General features: G+C 33.8%; 1 protein-coding gene across 2 annotated transcripts in view; it reads left to right on the top strand.

Moving 5' to 3' along the window:
* LOC130453103 (transcription factor AP-4) overlaps positions 1-18,070 on the top strand; it is a 179,801-nt gene that overhangs the window by 13,156 nt on the left and 148,575 nt on the right. The window lies entirely within an intron of this gene.

Genomic DNA, 18,070 nt, shown 5'->3' with positions numbered 1-18,070 from the left:
TTCACAAAAAGAGATCATTTTCGTCATAAAATTAATAAACCTCGTTTTTAACTGTTTTGGTGATAAAAGTATAATAAAAAGTGCATTTTCTTAGTTTAAATTAAAAATTTTTATGCTTTACGCCGACCATTTTTCTTTAAATACTTATTATCATGAAAAGGGTGCCTATTTTGAGCGTGTTACAATATTTTTTCACACCCAAAAACATATGTTACTGTACTATTTTGAATATAACGAATTTTTGTGGCTTAATATGGCAACCGCTTTATTGATTGTGAATGTTCTTTTTATGTGACGCTCTAAATGGAATTTTAGGTTAATGAATATTTATGTATTTCTCTGAAAAATTCTTTGCAACCATTTCGAATCTATCTGACACGTTGACGACCTTGAAACGAACTCGTAACTTCGTATTAAAAATTAGTTAATAAAGAAAACCGATTTAACAGACTTTCTTTGTATGCATAATTTTTAATATAACTAATATCCTATGGAAATGCCACACTTTATGAGTCTATGAATCTATTTAATCTTCTCCTCACTTGGATACACTTTTTTTCATTCATTTTCTACCGTACCAAGCAACAATCTTAATAGTTCCTCCAGTAAAATTTAAATTAGTTGAAAAGAAGAAGAATTATTAGAGTTGGCGTTGGAGAAGAAGAAACTAGCGGAAATTTAACAAATTATTAATAGAGTTGGGAAAGTTTCAATAATCCAAAATAACAGCAGCTTATTAAAAATTACTGTCTAGGTCAAACAAGAGAGAATTTATTATGTCATAAATCAATGAAGAAAACCGACTGTGCCAGCAATAGAAAAGTACGAGGATTGTCTGAAAAGATTTCCATCTTAAAATTGTTATCTCTTCGGCCATTTGGACGCTTTATTTTTATGTGACAATTGTATAAATTATTCGATGTGAATAATTGAGTATCGAGTTATCATTAAAGATTTGTTTTTAAAAGTAAATACGTCCACCCAAAGGAAAAAGATCACCAAATGTTAACGGACGAACGATTCCATTGCAAATTTTAGCAAAAATAGTTTGTCAGTATTAAGTGCAAAATCCGTATGAGAGGGTAAATATCTACTCTGCTCAATTAAATTTATTAAACATCTAGAATCTATTATACAACTAACGAAACATATTGAACAACTTAGGTAGAAAAAAATAATAAAAATTGAAAATTACTGTAGATCAAATTTGAAATTCCCGCCTAAAATTGAATGCGACGTCGGAAATCGTGATTTGAATCTCGATCCGAAAGCAACTGAGTGATCTACATAAACCCGGATTATACTTTTTGAAAATTCCTATGGAAGATAGATCTTAACGAAGATAATGATCAATTATATATACATTACCTTATCTTGGCTTCCGACCTAACATCTTCATTTTTCGACATAGTTTCCTATCCCAAACCAATGTTTATCTCAAAAAACATGTTTTCAGCCGATGAATCCATCTTTGTTTTTTTCGGAGTAGGTTCGCCCTTGGTAATCCACCGTCTGGATTATTTCATTTCACTTAGTATAGTGGTGGATGCAAAAAATTCGACTTGAACCGCTTGAACTTCATAAGGCCCGGAAAATATTTATTCCAATGCGTTTTTCACTCAAAGTATGCAAACGCGGCACATGAAGCGCGGGTAGTTAACGCATACATTATTCTCCAGTCGGTATGTGGCGAAGAGTTTTTTTTGAGATGCCGATAGCCTCTTCTTCGTTCAGTGCCTTCAAGTAAACTTTTGTTGCCTCAAATTTTGACCGTCCCGAACGGTCGTCATCTTTTAATTTGTTTGCATTCGGCGGACCAAAATTTTTCCGTCGTAAATGATTGTGCAGAGTCTCTGTACACAGTGTCTAACTCTTCTTTCATTCGCGTGGGCAGCGAAATTTCAAAAACGAATTTTTAAAGACAGCTCCATACTCAATTGTTTCCATCTTCAGAAAAATTTCCCCATCGACTCCTTAGTACAATTGTCAAACAGAAACTAAAGGTCCCAAATGGATGATATTTCAGTGGGATCTCTCAATGCAATTTTTCAGATTACTCTCGTATATTATGATACTGAATATCAAGAATGGCAGTGTTGCCAGTTGAGGTATATATTTACATGAGACTATCAATTGAACCTACGTATATCCGTTGTTTTCTCGAGTGGTACTTCTTGAATTGGTTTGGGTACTTTTTTGGATAATTTATTATTAGAAATGATGACATTTATTTATATGACAAAACAGTGTAACTTATCAAACATGTAGCATATTATGAGTCACTTGTACAAACGATTGTTATGCGACTTGTTAAGTACATAGAGTATGATGGAAAAAACTCAGTGTATATAAATAAACACAATCACCTTCAACGGCCTTCCACATAATTGTTGGTCATATACATGAATATTTATACAGGGTGTTTCTATATTCGACCGACAACGCTTTACCACAGAGAGATCTCAATAAAAGATTCATTTTGATATAGGAATATTAATCATTACGGAGCCTAATTGCTGAGATATGGGGTGTTCAAAAATTGAAATCGAAATCAAAAATTTGCCATAAATCAAGCACGCCTTTAAACTTTCTTTTTAAATATTCTCCTTGATAAAGTAATATTTTGACATAAACAAATTTTGGGAAAATTTAACCAGTGGCGCGCTCTCAGATTTAGTTGTAACTTTTACCCCCCTATTTTTTACTCCACTGGAGATCATTTTTTTTTAGTTTTGTAGAAATTTGCCTCTTAACAACAGTCTGCAAGCACTTGAGTAATTTACAAATTAATTAATTATTCATTTAATTTCGAATAATGATTAAGTTTAAGTATATAAAACAAATAAAAATTATTAATAATATCAATTTCAAACCAAAATGTATTAAAATAATAAAATTTGTAATGAAAATGAAAATAATAATAGCACAAATTAAATTTAAATAACACTGTATTACAACAATAACAAAATTCAGTTACAGTAGTTGGCTACTTACTTCAATACACTCATTACATCGTTTTGTCATTGAAAAACGTGTTTTGGAGAATAAATTTCGATGGGATTAAATAATTTCTGCTGCAGCTTGAATTCTAGCTATTAGATCTTGTTCAAATTCGATGATTGTTTCGTACTCGAAGGATTTCATATAGCCCCATATAAAAAATCGACAGGATTTAAGTCAGGTTATCTTAGAGACCATAAATTGGATCCACCCCGACCAATCAATTTTTCTCTAAAACGTCTGCTTAAGTAATTTCTTTCCACTGCAGCAAAATGAACAGATGCCCCATTGTATTGAAACCACATGTGTTGTCTAATATTTACATTTTCCAACAATTCTACCAGAAATCGCGTATAAATTGCTTCTCTTAAACATGCCCACCCACACATTAACTGAATATTTATGCTGAAATCCCCTTTCACGCATAAAGTGGGGATTTTCTTCATGCCAAACGTGACTATTTCGAGATTTATTCCTATTCCTTCCCTTGTAAATCTAGCCTCGTCGGTATACAACACATATTTTGGAAAATTTCGATTTTCACGACACTTTTGTAAATACCAGTTTGAAAATTCCATACACACCTGAAAATCTCTAGGTTCTAATGGCCAATTTGTATGGATGTAACACCTGTTCTTTTAAAACTTTCCATATTGTAGAATGGTCCATTCTTGAAGTGCGACCTACAATTCGAGTACTTAAAGATGGCTTTTCAAAATTATTATTTAATATTTCCTCTTCCAGATGCACAGTCCTTGTTGTACGTTGCTTTCCAGCATTATTTTTTTTTTAATTAACAAGTTTCCGGTTTCTTTCAGCTTTCTTTCAATAGTTGCAAATATAGAATGATGTGAAATTCGACGGTACAGGTACAGTACAACTTTAATATAACGTACCTCAATATAACTACTTCCTCGATTAAACAAATTCTTCGTATCCCATTGAATTGTCAATATACCTTTACCTCTTTATAACTAATTTTTGACTATTAGTAGTATAAATACCTCTAATTAACGAATTTTGTCCACCCAAAACCTTTAATATAAAGTTCCCACCAATTTGTGACTCTTAATCTCAAAGTATTTCGCGACAGGCTTCGACGCCCCTTTTTTCATTTGTTTACCTTTTTATAACAAATTTTAGACCAACGTAACCTCAACATAACAAACTTCAGTTCAACGAATTACTCTTCATATAACGAATATTTACTTGTTCCCTTCCGATTTGTTATATCGAGATTACACTGTATAAACGAGCTGCCATTCTACCATTTTTTCGAGCTTCATTTTACAACAGCAAAGTTAATGTAAAAACTAATTTCAAATTCTATGATTTAATCTACCAAGATCGTGCCAAATACACGAAGTGTCACGAACTATCAAAATAAGACACGTGGCTACTGATTATAATTTAGAAATATTGAATACTATTTAATTACCATGCAGACTTTTGTTTTTAGAGGCAAATTTCTACAACATACAACACCGTTTTAGACAATTTAAAACAAAATTAAAAAAAGAATTTGCTCCAGTGGCGTAAAAAATAGTGGGATAAAATTGACAACTAACCCTGACAGCGTGCCACTGGTTAAATTTTCCCAAAGTTTGTTTATGTCAAAATATTACTTTATTAAGGAGCTTATTGGACAGCAAATTGATTTTCATTTAAAATTTTGAACACCCCATATCTCAGCAATTAGGCTCCGTAAGGATTAATATTCCTATTTTAAAATGAATCATTTATTGAGATCTCTCTGTGGTAGAGCGTTGTCGGTCGAATATAGAAACACCCTGTATAAATAGATAGAAGATACAATAGAAATTCTGAAAATGATTATAATCATATACGCATTATTGATAATCTTTACAAATAGATCAAGTAGAAAAATTAACCTCCAAGCGCAAAGATACGAGAAAGAATAGTCAAAGCGAAAAAATTTCTGTTTTAACTACCATACTTCACTACCGTAGGAGGCATTATTTTTATAATTGTGTTGTAAATTCGGTGCTTATTGTTTTTGGATATGTCTTCCATACAGCGCTGTTAATCATTGATATTACTCTTAACCCATGGACATTTGTGTCCTTACCTTCGAGCAATATTTCGTCACCTAAAATTTCGCAACACTGTATAGTTTGGTCGACATATTTTGGACGAGGTAGTTCGGTTATTTTTTATATTCAATACTTATAATCTCCATCTGTATCGATAAGCTCTTTGGTCACATATTCTGGACCGTCAAGGTTCTATGGTGGTATAATTGATTGTTTGCAAAGCTTAGGGTGTTAATAGTGTTTTGATTGAGCGGAATACCCATATAGCTGCATTTACTTATCTAATGTAACGGAGTTTTTCCTAAGAATATTCTGAAAAGTGTAGGAAATAATATTTGTTATTTCAAGGCGTTCCCATTGTGGCACGCTAATCTAAGGTTTACAAACAATAGATAGACTTCCTTTTTTAGGTCTGCAATTTTTTCCAGAATTTGGTGATCGACTGTTTATCTCCCTGCCCGAAATCCAGCTTCGTTATCAGCGAATTCTTGTTATTTCTGCTTTGCTTATTGATGCTGTTACTACAATAATTTCCACAATCATCTTTTCTACCCTTCTCATTCCTTGGGAATTTATCCAGCATTAGTGTATATGTTTGGAATAACTATACTACCAAATATCAGGCTGGGTTGTTTTCTGTGATCTACTCTACGTATTTTTCTAATATATTCTTTGTTTTATCTATTTTCTATATATGCTTTTATTATCGTATCATATTCCTCCAGTTAAAACTTTTTAGAGCTTTTACTTGTTTTATATATTATCAGAAAAATTCGATGAGATATTTTTAGAAAATTTCGTTTATTGAAATGTTCGAATAACAACCGCTGTTTATTTTCGGTAGTTTCGACTTTTTTTTAGGGTGCGACCACTCTGGCTACTTAGTTTAGAATTAATGACCGACGTTATCGTAATTGAAATAATTGTGTACTTCCTGAACTTGACGTGCGAGATTAGTTAATTAATTAAAAGTGGAATAAATATTACACCTGTCGCATAATTATTCATATATTATATATTCGTTTATTTCAAAAATTAACATAGACGTAGTATACAAGTACGTTTTTAGTCGAAAAACAAATTGATTGAGTATGGAAGCGCCCTCGTATGTACGAGGTATATCCACAAAGTTCCGTTGAACGCCATTTTCAAATCGCCGTTGCCGTGTGCTTCTTTATGGCGTCAGTCTTAATTGAAAATCCCACCGATTGTGAAATCATATCTCTGATTCGTTTTGTTAATGGGGAAAAAGTTGAACCGAGTAAAGTTTATCGGGAAATCTGCAAGATATACGGACCAAACGCTATGAGTGATTCAATGATTCAAATGAAGGACGTGAACGGGTGCACGATGAAAAACTTTAGTTACTGGTGAACTGATTCTGAAGAAGCTTAAGCGAAACCGTAATTTACAATTATTGCTCTTGCTATGGAATTTTCGAAATCTCCAATATACTTACTGAACGACGAAAACATAACGGGTAGGCATTGCACTTCAGTTTTCGCCATATTACAATGGAGACGGAGATTTAAGCAAATTTTGACACCTCGAAAACTCGTGTGCATCGTGTTTTGAGACAGTAGAGTCATTTTTCTAATTGATTTCTTATCACGATGCCAAATAATCAATGTTCACTGCAAGATCATTAAGAAAATTCGCCGCTCGATATAGAACAAGCACCGAGGATTACCGCCAAAAGATGTTGTTTCTTTCCACGGTAATGCCGGACTGAGACGTGTTTGATCATCATCCGCACAACCCGGACCTCGCTCCTAGCGACTTTCATCTCTTCTTACACCTAAAATCTTTCTTTGCTGGTCAACACTTCAACGATGATGACGAGCTGAAAGAACATGTTGACACATAATTGAAAACACTGATAACCTATGAAGAAGACATATAAAAGCTTGTTTCACTCCTATAAAATATTGGAGGTTGTGTAAACAATTAGTTTTAGATTTTTGTATAATGAATATTTTTCTCGCATTTTTTTTCATATAACCAAACAGTACTTTGTGGATAAACCTCGTAAATAATCGATTCGGTTGAACAATTTTTAAATGTCATCTTTACCTATACGTATAATGAGGAAGGTTTTGTTTCGCAGTTAGAAGATTTTAATTAGTATTGTATTCGTTTGTAAATATCAGTAGCGGTTCGTGTTTTGCTTTTGGTTACAAAAAAATTTTGTCAAATTTCCATTGACTCTATCCACCGGTGTTCAATTGATGGATTGACGACTAGCACACGAGATAAGTATGAATCCCAAACATAACTTCACGTCTTTACTATCTTTTCAATTGAAGTTCACGTTGTTTCAATTTTCAAACATGAAAATGTTGAAAGTTTCTTGACTAAACTGAGGTTTGCTTCGGGATCCACTCAGAGTTGCATCTAATTCAGCCAAAAAATTTATAAGTAGAAGAAATATGCCACGATACTATCTAAAAATTTGTATTTTCAAATAATACTGATCCCAGAAATTAACTCACTATACTTACAATAATTTTAAAAACTCTATCGGGTTTATTAGCAATAACTCTAAATTAAATTAAATATTATAGGACACTCGTATACGGTATTTATTTATAACAGGTTCTGATGTGGAACTTATAGTTGTAAGCTAAAGGTGAGATAAGGTATTCAGTTAATGTGTAAAATTGATATTATTAATTTATTGGTCGAGGGGATAAAAACCTTCTGTTATTTTTTGTGATCCTTGACTTGCGAGAAATGTCCTTAAATCTTGTTATCACTCGGTGTTTTCCATACTTCAGATGCTAATAATACAAGGGTATATAGGAATTGCTAGTAATATCTGGAGACCTAGACAGACATCGTGTGACAAGAATTCTAAACATCTTCTAGAAACTAATTTAGTACCGCGTTTTTCAATTCAAGGTCCAGTCTTGACCGTAAATAATCGTAAAGCACGCTCAAATCTTTTAAAAAAACATGTTGCAATCGGTAATGAGTGATTTTGAGGCATGGCACACATCACAAAACGTTTTTGAAAGATTTTTTAGAAAAAAAGATGTCAATTTTTTAGAAAGAATTTTCTCGAACTTGATATACTATTAAAAAGTAATATAAAATCTGTTTTTTTTTTCTTTTGTGACTAACAAATCCAAATATCCGTTCGTTATTTTACCACACGTCGGAAATATCACTTCAACATTCACCTGTTCAGTAGGAAAATGTGGAAAACGCGCGGAAAACTTCCATTTCCCGTCCATGAGACAAGATTATTGCAGCAGCAGCAGCAACGTGGCGTGGCAGAAAGAGAACACGGGAAGGGGGACGAAGTGAAGCGAAGGGAAAGACCCGTCGAACACGCATCCCCGTTGAGCGTCGCGACGCCCTTTCCCCTGACGTTTCGTCGCCGACGTCAACGACGACTACGTTGCAACATTCTTGTTGTAAGTCCGAACTTTTAGAGTCATTTAGTGGAATATTTAAGCGGGAATGTGATAAGACAAAATGGAAATATAATTATCATGAGACATTTTTTTTTCTATCCTCATCTTTGTTACTTTTTATTCCCGTCAACTTCCTATTAATTTTTATCGAAACGGAAGTGGAATACGGTATAAAGTACTCGGTTCAGGGTAGTTTCCAAAGATGTGGCAACCCTGTTTGTCTCCATAACGTACAGCGTATTTGGTTCGGGTCATCGGGCCCGTTAACGCGTAGTATACGACGGGTAGAAGTATCGATTTTTGCGATATAGAGGGCGCTTCTCGCGTTCCTTCAGTACACGCTCGTTGTTGTATATACGGTCGAAGTTTACACCGCCACCGCCACCGCCACTGTTCGTTGAACCATTACAACCCGACACATTTAGAGTACTTCTAGTCAGCTGATCTGTGTTACTCTATATGTTCGACAGACACAATTTTTGTTTTCGAGAACAGTGTTAATTCACACAAGTCGATGTGAATTGCGTTTGTAGTAAAAACGTATCGATTAGTTTTGAGGTTATAGTAGATTTTTTGAATAACCGTCATGGATTTTAAAACACTTTAAATAATTACAAGATGACGTTTAGTCACAATTATTTTAACATTTTTTTTAACTAAGTATTAGTAAAAAAATATCATTGGATATGAACAGTTCACTTTTAAATTAAATATTCCAGTTCATGAACATTAATTTTGATTTTTATCTAGCCGAGTTGCCAATTTTATCATTTTTTCAAGGCATTAATGAAATGAAACCGCAGCTTGCAGTCGAAATAATCCTAAGTAATAGATTTATCGAAGTAGCCCTTAACTAGTATTTTAAACTTCCTTTCTCTATTATTTGCTTCCATTTATAACAAAAAGTACACATGCGCGCCCCAATGTGCATCCGAGACGATCAATTAAATTGACAATCTCTATAAATGGGGTTTCAATGTTTCATCACTTGTCAGTTGCTCAGTGAATCTCTGGAACTGTTCTTTGTTTTTGAAAGGTATGGATTTCAAAGTCGATTTGGTTTTTTTGACTTCTAACTTTTGTGGTATACTGCCACAAAAAGCCAAGACAAAAGATAAGAGGTCGAAAGAGAAATATAAATCGAGAAGTTGCTTTTTCCGTTAATGTTATCGTTGATGCTGCAGGTTTTTTGCGGTTTTCCTGTAAAAACTATGAACTACAAACTGAAGAACCAGATAAGCACCAGAAAGCACAGAGACTAAGATGGTTTGGATATATAAAAAGAAAAGAAAACTCGGGTTTGTTAAAAAGAATCATAAAATGGGGACCAATAGAAGATAGACCGAAATCCAGATGAGAAATCCAAATATACCAAGACTTTATAGTATTGTATTGATAGCAGCGAATTGGAAACAAATAGTGAAAGACAAAAATGTGGAGAAAGATGGTACACAAGGTAAATAACCATGCAGAAATAAGGAAAAAGAAAATACGGATTGATACACTGTGAAAAAAGTTCCAGAAGATCTCTCGAAAACAATTGATACTCCTTTTAAGAAGTTTTATATTAATACTATGCTAAATCCGTAAATAAGCATCATCATTACATTAAAGTACCATGGGAAAATTTTAAAAAGTGAAATTTTGTTATTATTGTAAAATATTGTTAACTAATTAAAATCATTTTTCAATAATGAAGCTACTTTGTAATAGTAGCACGCCCCTCGTAGCTTTCTTAACGGATGACCCTCCGTTTTTTTTTCAACTTCCGTTTCGTACAGGTTTACTGCAGGGTAACCTAATACCCGGTGGAAGGAAAGAAATATATATATCTATTGATGGAAGGTACAAAGAAAAAGGACAGGTGTTACCAACTCGTTGTAGAAGGAAAGAAAAAAGGCCAAGGGAACTCGTATAATCAGAATCGGTTCGGGTAGGGAATCATATGCAAATCGAAGAGGTTGCTCGGAGGTCACGGACAAATACGAACGTTTTATTATTACTTTTCATTGTGTTGATAAAATTGAAATTGAAACCTGATCTGTGATTTGTTGTCTTGAAAAATTTATTGTGTGGGGAATTGCTAATAATTATTTTAAACGAAATGGAATCTTTTTTGGCTGCTGTTTTTCTCAGCCACCTGCACACTAAAATCTACGTGGTTATTCCATAAGTTTTGACGTTCCATAAGAAAAATTCCAGTTTAAATGGGAATAATAATAAACAAACCGTCAATTATCGTTAGATACTATCATTTCAAGTTAATGTTCTTGAAAACTTTTCTGAATAGATATAATCGCAGAGATGACGGCCCTTTCTTGTGTAGATAACCGAAGAGTATGAGTATCACGAAATTAAGAGAAAAAATTATATCATGAAAAAAGCACTTACGATGCAACAAATAACTTCTCTGAAAAAAGGAAAAGAATTAATACAGTCACATGTATGTATGTATGTACATACATATTGGGGTATCATATATATTGCGACCCAAAGGACCCCTTTTTTGCTGCTATATTGGGGAACCCAGTCTTTACAGCTGATATATTAATCCCACTGCTCTCTAGAAAGTCCAGGATGGCTGTAGATGCCCAACATCCTCGGATTCTATTACATACGCTCCCAGGTGTAGTGTTCTGGAGTTACGTAGCATTTCACACTTCGAGAGAATGTGGATAGAGGTTTCGTCTTCAATGCAACAAAATTTGCACACCGCATTATCTGCTAAGTCCAGTTTGTTGATGCGACAGTGCCCTGATAGAACTTCTGTTCGTATTCGTAGATTGTTCTTACTTAGGTTGATACATTCAGCAGATCTACTCTGGTTATAGTTTCTCATAAGAGTCTTCGCCCTTGTAGGTTGTCCCAATATCTAGTTTTGCTCCTATCTACCTTCTTTTCCAATGCTTTTATATCAACCTTCGCTTAAGCGAGTTTATCAGCTGTTTCATTTCCCTTCACTCCGATGTGTCCCGGAATACAGGTAATGTTGAGAGAATCCCAAAAGATTTGAACGAAGGAACAATTATCAAACTACCAAAAAAAGGGAACTTGTTCAATTGTAGAAACTGACAACCCATTAAGTTACTGAACGGCGAATGGCGAATAAGATCATAGCTAGGATAATTCTGGAGAGAATAAGAAAACCCCAAACAGACAAACTACGCATAAACCGAGTTTGATTCAGATGTGGTAACTCATTGACCAAATTGCGTCAATGAGGAACAAACAAAAGTACAAAACGAAGATATATGGTTATTTCGTAGACTTTTAAAAAGCATTTGACTTGTTAACAGTATAGTTAGTATACAGAACGAATGACAATTATTCCAGCCAATCAAAATAGACAAGAGAGTGAGGCGGAGATGTGATCTGTTGCGGTTTACGTGGTCGTTGTGGATAGGTCGTAAACTTAATACGGGGAGAGGCGACAGAACAAAAGGAAATGTAAAATCCTCGTCAACAAAACCCACTAATCGATGTCTGAGGATAGCAAACCTCATCGTTCTATCAATCATAGCTGCTGAAACACCGATAAGTGCCCTTTGATCCACTGGGAGTCATATGACAATGATGATAAATCAAAAAATCTTTCATGCTGGTAATCAGATCTATTAGTAACAAAACGCGAAGTTAGTTTAAAAATACCGTAGAAAGCACTGCACGATTGTATTCTTTATTCTTACGTCAAGGATTATTTTCTAATTTGATTGCTAAACGCCTATTTTTTCAATTTTTTCAGTTTTAAATTTTATTCCGTAGTTTCCAAATTCACTTTACATATCAATTGCCTCATTTGATGGCAGATCTGGCTATTAAATAACGAGCTTGCGTGCCTAGAGGGCTCTCTAGACAAGTGGGATAAAAAACGAATAGTGCGTTCGGTACCTAGATCGTCCCAAAACACGTTTCCGTCACTATTACAGTATTTATGCAGTAGTTGTTTGAAACGAACGTGCCGAAAACCATGTGTTACTAAAAAAGTATCCATTTCAAATTTCAACTCCGAGTGAGTGCTATGGGGACTATTCTCTATCTCGTGCGCGTGTTTTTGAGTGGTGTAAGCGCTTTATTGAGGGCTGAGAGAGCTCTGAAGATGACCAGCGCCTTGTGACTGTTTCAACTCCGGAAACAGTGACCAAAATAAACCAAATTATGCGTGCAGATCGTCGAATGAGCATCCGGATGATTGCCGAGGCTGTAAACGCCGATAAAGAAACGGTTAGAAAAATTTTACAAGAGGAATTACACATGACAAAAGTCTGTACGAAGCTGGTGCCAAAAAATCTGTCTCCTGACCTTGAGTCCCTTGAGACCCAGAGCTCCTAAAAGCACTCACCAAAGACTTCCAGCATTGCTCCGATCAATGGAAAAAACATATGGAAATGTGTGTGGCGAGGGGAGGGGAGTATATTGAAGGGCAACCTTCGAATGTAAAATAATTTTTATAGTAAAATCCTTTTTCGTAGCCGGTCTCGTTATTTAATAGCCAGACCTCGTATGCTTCCACACATAATATTTTTTCAATAATTTTATCATATTCTACGTTAGTATCCATGAAAATGGATTTAAACTTTATTCAATGGCAGATTTTCCATCTAATTATTAGAAAGTAATAGTTATTAAAAATTTTTTGGTGCATTTAAAAAAAAAAAAGTTTGAAAAAATTTTGTTTCACTTAATTTTCTCATGAACGTTACTCGCTAATATACCTCCTGTAAGAATTTTCAATAAATAATTACAATTCATGATAATTTTTTTCAGAATGTCTCTTCATTGCGACATGTACAACGATTTAAAAATTCACATATCTCCTAAACCATAAATTTTATCGAGTTAAACAAAAAGTATCTTTTTGTTAAAAAAAACGATTGAAAAATTCATTTCTGCTATCTTTAGATTGTACAGAATGTCCCTGTAATAGTTACGGATTGTTAACCATTGGACAAGTTCCGCCCCTGGCCTTCTGATAGTAGTAAACTCAAAAACGGGAAAATGTTTTATGTCACGGCATTATTTTCACTTCGCCTCATCACTGAAGAATTTTTCACATCAAGTCCCGGAACCCCCTTTGTAGCAAAAGTAAACGCCGTTTCCTTCTTTAAAAAACCTGTATGAGCCACTGAAGCTCCGAACTGCTTAGATGTGTAATTTTTCAAATTGTAGAATAAACGACAACATGTAACCAAAAGAGCTGATTGCTATTCTACCCATTTGCTTATTCTTTTATTTCGCAAGAGGAACAATTCATCAAGTGGGCTTTGTTGTGTCTAACAGCACACAAGAGATAAACGTTGTTGCCTTTCGAAAGAAAAAGTACAATAAATTTCCATTCATACAAAGGTCGGCGGAAGGGGGAATGGAGGAGCATGTATGCCTGAATGAATAGTATTATAAAAGGATCCCGCGAATTGTGGCCAGGACTCGCAGGTTAAGTGTAACTGAAATATCCAAATCGATGTATTATTGTTAGTTTCCTTTAAAAAAAATCCCTCTTCCTGACTTTATTTAGTCCATTTTTATTTAACGTTAATTTGTAGTTTAGTGATAAACTATTGAATGTTTATACTTTGCGGGTCATTTACTAATTTAAGTTCGCTCCTGTATAGCTTGTTTTGCATCACAAAAAGATTATCAGTTTCCTCGTAAGATGAATCTCTGTTGTAGCGGAGATATCTCTATTGTTCCATTCCACTTATTCAATTCGACTTCCTATGGGTTCACATTTTCGAAGGGAACCTGTTTTATTACTTTAGTTGACGTTACGAGGGACATCATATTTGTTTTATGAGTGTTTCATATATTTCAATTTGAATGATTAATACGCAGGAACGTGTCGTAAATTTTATTATCGAGCTGTTATATTCATACCCTCACTCGACGATTTTTTTATTCCAATTTAATGAGAAAAGCTTTCATTCAACAAAATTAGTACTGTAAATAGAGTAGATCGTTAAAAAATATTCAATACATCTAAATATAATGGAAAGTCTCTATTAAGGATGCAACATACATCGCTCATTAAAAAATCGATGTTATAACATCGATATTTTAAAAACTGAAATATCGATGTTAGGAACATAAAGTTCGATGTTTTTTTAGTTGGAATGATACACTAAATATATTTTTTAAGAATAATCATTATTTCATTTTACTATGTTTTTATTTGCTTAACACAAAATTTAAAAATAATAATTTTGACAACCTGGTGCCCATTAAGCGGTTTCTCTCCTGGGTGATAGTAGCTCCAGCTTCAGAGAATAATAGCGAAGTTGTCGCAATAGTCAAATAGGTAATAGCTAAATTATGAAGCCTGGAATTTAACCCAAAAAAAACTCTGACTGAGTGCTATAAATTGTTGCCAGAGGCCTAAGGGGACAAATATCTATCTCGTGTGTTTTTGAGTGGTGTAAGCGCTTTATTGTGGGCCGAGAGAGCTCTGAAGATGACCAGCTCCCTGTGACTGTTTCAACTCCGGAAACAGTGACCAAAATAAACCAAATTATGCGTGCAGATCGTCGAATGAGCATCCGGATGATTGCCGAGGCTGTAAACGCCGATAAAGAAACGGCTAGAAAAATTTTACAAGAGGAATTACACATGACAAAAGTCTGTACGAAGCTGGTGCCAAAAAATCTGTCTCCTGAAAGGGACTCGATTTAGCATAGCATGCCGGAAATAGATCCAAATGCTTTTTTGCGATAGATTCAATTGCTTTTCTTATTTCGATATTTGAAGCTACTCCGAAGCGATTCATTGCAATTTTAAGACTTTTTAAAAAGATGTTTCTTATCGCTAGTCACATTGTTGACCCATCAAAGATTTCAGAAGTTCTAGGTATATACATACATAGATCTAATCGCTTTTACCTGAACGAGTCCCAAATATTTTCCAATTTCCCGGAGACAATTGTTTTTTTAGGTATTGTAAATAACAATAATACAATACGAGGATGCCTCTACTTAGTTCGAGATAATAAATAGGAAATTCATTTGATTTATGTCAAAAAACTCACAATCGCATCAATGAATTTTTGTAACCAAAGATTCTTCAACTAAAAAGCTCGAAACCGATCATCTTCTGGAGTGTTCTTTAAAAATCTGTTAAATGACTTCTTCTATCTCATCCTGCATCTTGAAACGTTGACCACGTGATGTTAGTTTTGATTAAACAATCACACATAGCTAAATCAGGTTAATTTAATAACATTATTTTTACGTAAAAATCAACTGTCTCAGTGCATTGTGTGTCGATGCAACATTAACCAGCGAATGTTGACGGACTCAATAACTCCTTGTAAACATTTTTCTTGTTGTACGAAAGAAAACAGCGTAACTTTCAAAGCAGACATTTGTTTTTTCACTTTTGGAAATCGTAAAGCGATTGTGCACCAGTCCTACGAGAAACTATTTTTTTCTCATGCAGTTACTGTTGAGTGCCTCATCAACCAGCGATACTAAATACTGTAAGCTCTAAACAATCAAAAAGCTCTCGTAAACTAACGACTGCTCTTACTTTAACCTTAAAAAATCGCTTGCAATATCAGAGAAGACATATTTTTTTGTTTCCTCATCCAACTCACTAACGTTGCCTTATATGCAATTTTCATCGTGTCACCAATAGAAAATTTGTTATGTACATAATAAAGTGACAAATATTTATTGCCTCGTGTTTTCTGAGCGGGCTACAAAATGTAGGGTTAGGAAATAAACGTGCCAGAAGCTTCAAACGACGTTGAACTTGAGATGTAATTTTAGCAACTTCCGCTTTTAAAAAGATGAAATAAAAACAATTTATGTTTTACTAGAATGGAATGGGGTCACTTCAGAAAATGAACGTTCGTTTTGTTGTAGAAAGGTAAAGAATAAATTTTCAGTAGCTATAAATAAAAATAAATGTTTATTTATATTCACGATATATAGAATTCTTTATCAACTTGCTGCACACATTGGGCATGCTAATAGTAATATATTCGTACACACTATGGCTTCTAAATTTGAACAATTTACGCGATTTTTCTGGAAAATTTAACACCTCTACTGCATTTGCTTACTTTGGACTGTATTTGAACTATATTTGAAGCTGGATCCACCATTACATGCTGAAACGAAAAACAGTCAAGACAGTAATGGACAAACGTGCTACGAGAAAATCAAAGACGGTTCTAACTTGAAAAAAAGTAACCGTATTTGCTATTCAATCAGGACTATCTCACAATTCTGATATCGCCATGTCTAAAAACCACTAATTGCACCTAGATATCCCATACGTAAACTCCTATTTTGAGGATAAAGATGGTAACTATTATTTGAAAGGATTAAAAAGGTTAAAGCATCGTTGCCTAATTGGAATCGCGTGGTCAGACATCACATAAATCAAAATTAACATTCAACAGGACAACAATGTAAGGTTTTGTGCTTCATGTTGGTTTTGCCTTCTATTTAAAGATGGATAATGTTAACAATTAATACAAAAATATTTAAAACATAATGTGCGATTTCAGTAACAAATCCTATCTTCTCGCAATATACGTGACAAGATTTCTGAACGTGCGCTGCCGTGACAGCACGTGACCTCGTGATACTGTGTGCTAATAATATCTCATAACGTCTATTTTCATTTTGAACACGTTCTTTTGTAAATTGTCGGCATTTATATTTAATAGTATGAAATCAGAGTAACTGTAAATTAAACATTAATCACAATTATATTTGACGAAGTTAAATTAAATGCATTACATTGCAACATCATGAAAGTTCATTCACTTTTATGATACCATATGTCTTCTATATAAAGTTGGCAAATGCAAAGGTTGTCTTGTCATCGTCGGTGACGATTTAAATTTACATATGTACAAGGTAAATCGAATTGTATGCCTTGCACAACGTCACCTCAGTTGGTAGAGGTTATTTATCTCAAAAATTCTCACTTCCAAATTATTTTGGAACCGGAGTTCAATTTTGTTCCCCGTTAAGTGAAATGACTCTTGTACGAGATAAAAAAAATGATCTATTTCAAATTTAAATTTTTTAAAGTAAGCTTTGTTAACAAGAGATTAGTTTCTAGTATATTTCGAAAAATCAAGTATGTCTCGGAAATTTTCTGAATAACTTATTTTGGGAAAAGTTGTTGAGAATTAACATCATATAGGTCTATGTACCAAATTTAGAAAATAGAAAACTATAATTTTCAATTTTTATTATGAAAAAATCATCTTGGCTTGATACTAATTAGAGATAATTAAAAAAATGAAGGTTAAACCCTCAGATTGTATGTTAATCCGTTTCCCATTTTTTCAATAATACGTTTTCAGAATAGGGTTCTTGCAGTGGTCGGTAATTTAAGTATTTAACAAATTTAAAAATTTATATATCACTTTTTAATTATGAATTTAGACTGAATTGTATTATATTACAACTTAAAATATTATTAATCGCAAAAATAAATTGATAATAATTTGAATAAGAACACGTGACAAAAAACATGTTTCTATTGGTTACTGTGGTTATGACGTAGAAAGTAAGTAAATACTGAAACGTGGTCGTCATGTGTCGCCTTTCAAACGCCATTCTGTTGTTGAATTTTTTTGCATTGTGT

This window comes from Diorhabda sublineata, chromosome 2, assembly GCF_026230105.1.
Source record: "Diorhabda sublineata isolate icDioSubl1.1 chromosome 2, icDioSubl1.1, whole genome shotgun sequence".
NCBI classification, from domain to species: Eukaryota; Metazoa; Arthropoda; class Insecta; order Coleoptera; family Chrysomelidae; genus Diorhabda; species Diorhabda sublineata.
The sequence above is the reverse complement of the archived record's forward strand: the minus strand, read 5'-3'. Positions and strand labels throughout refer to the sequence as shown.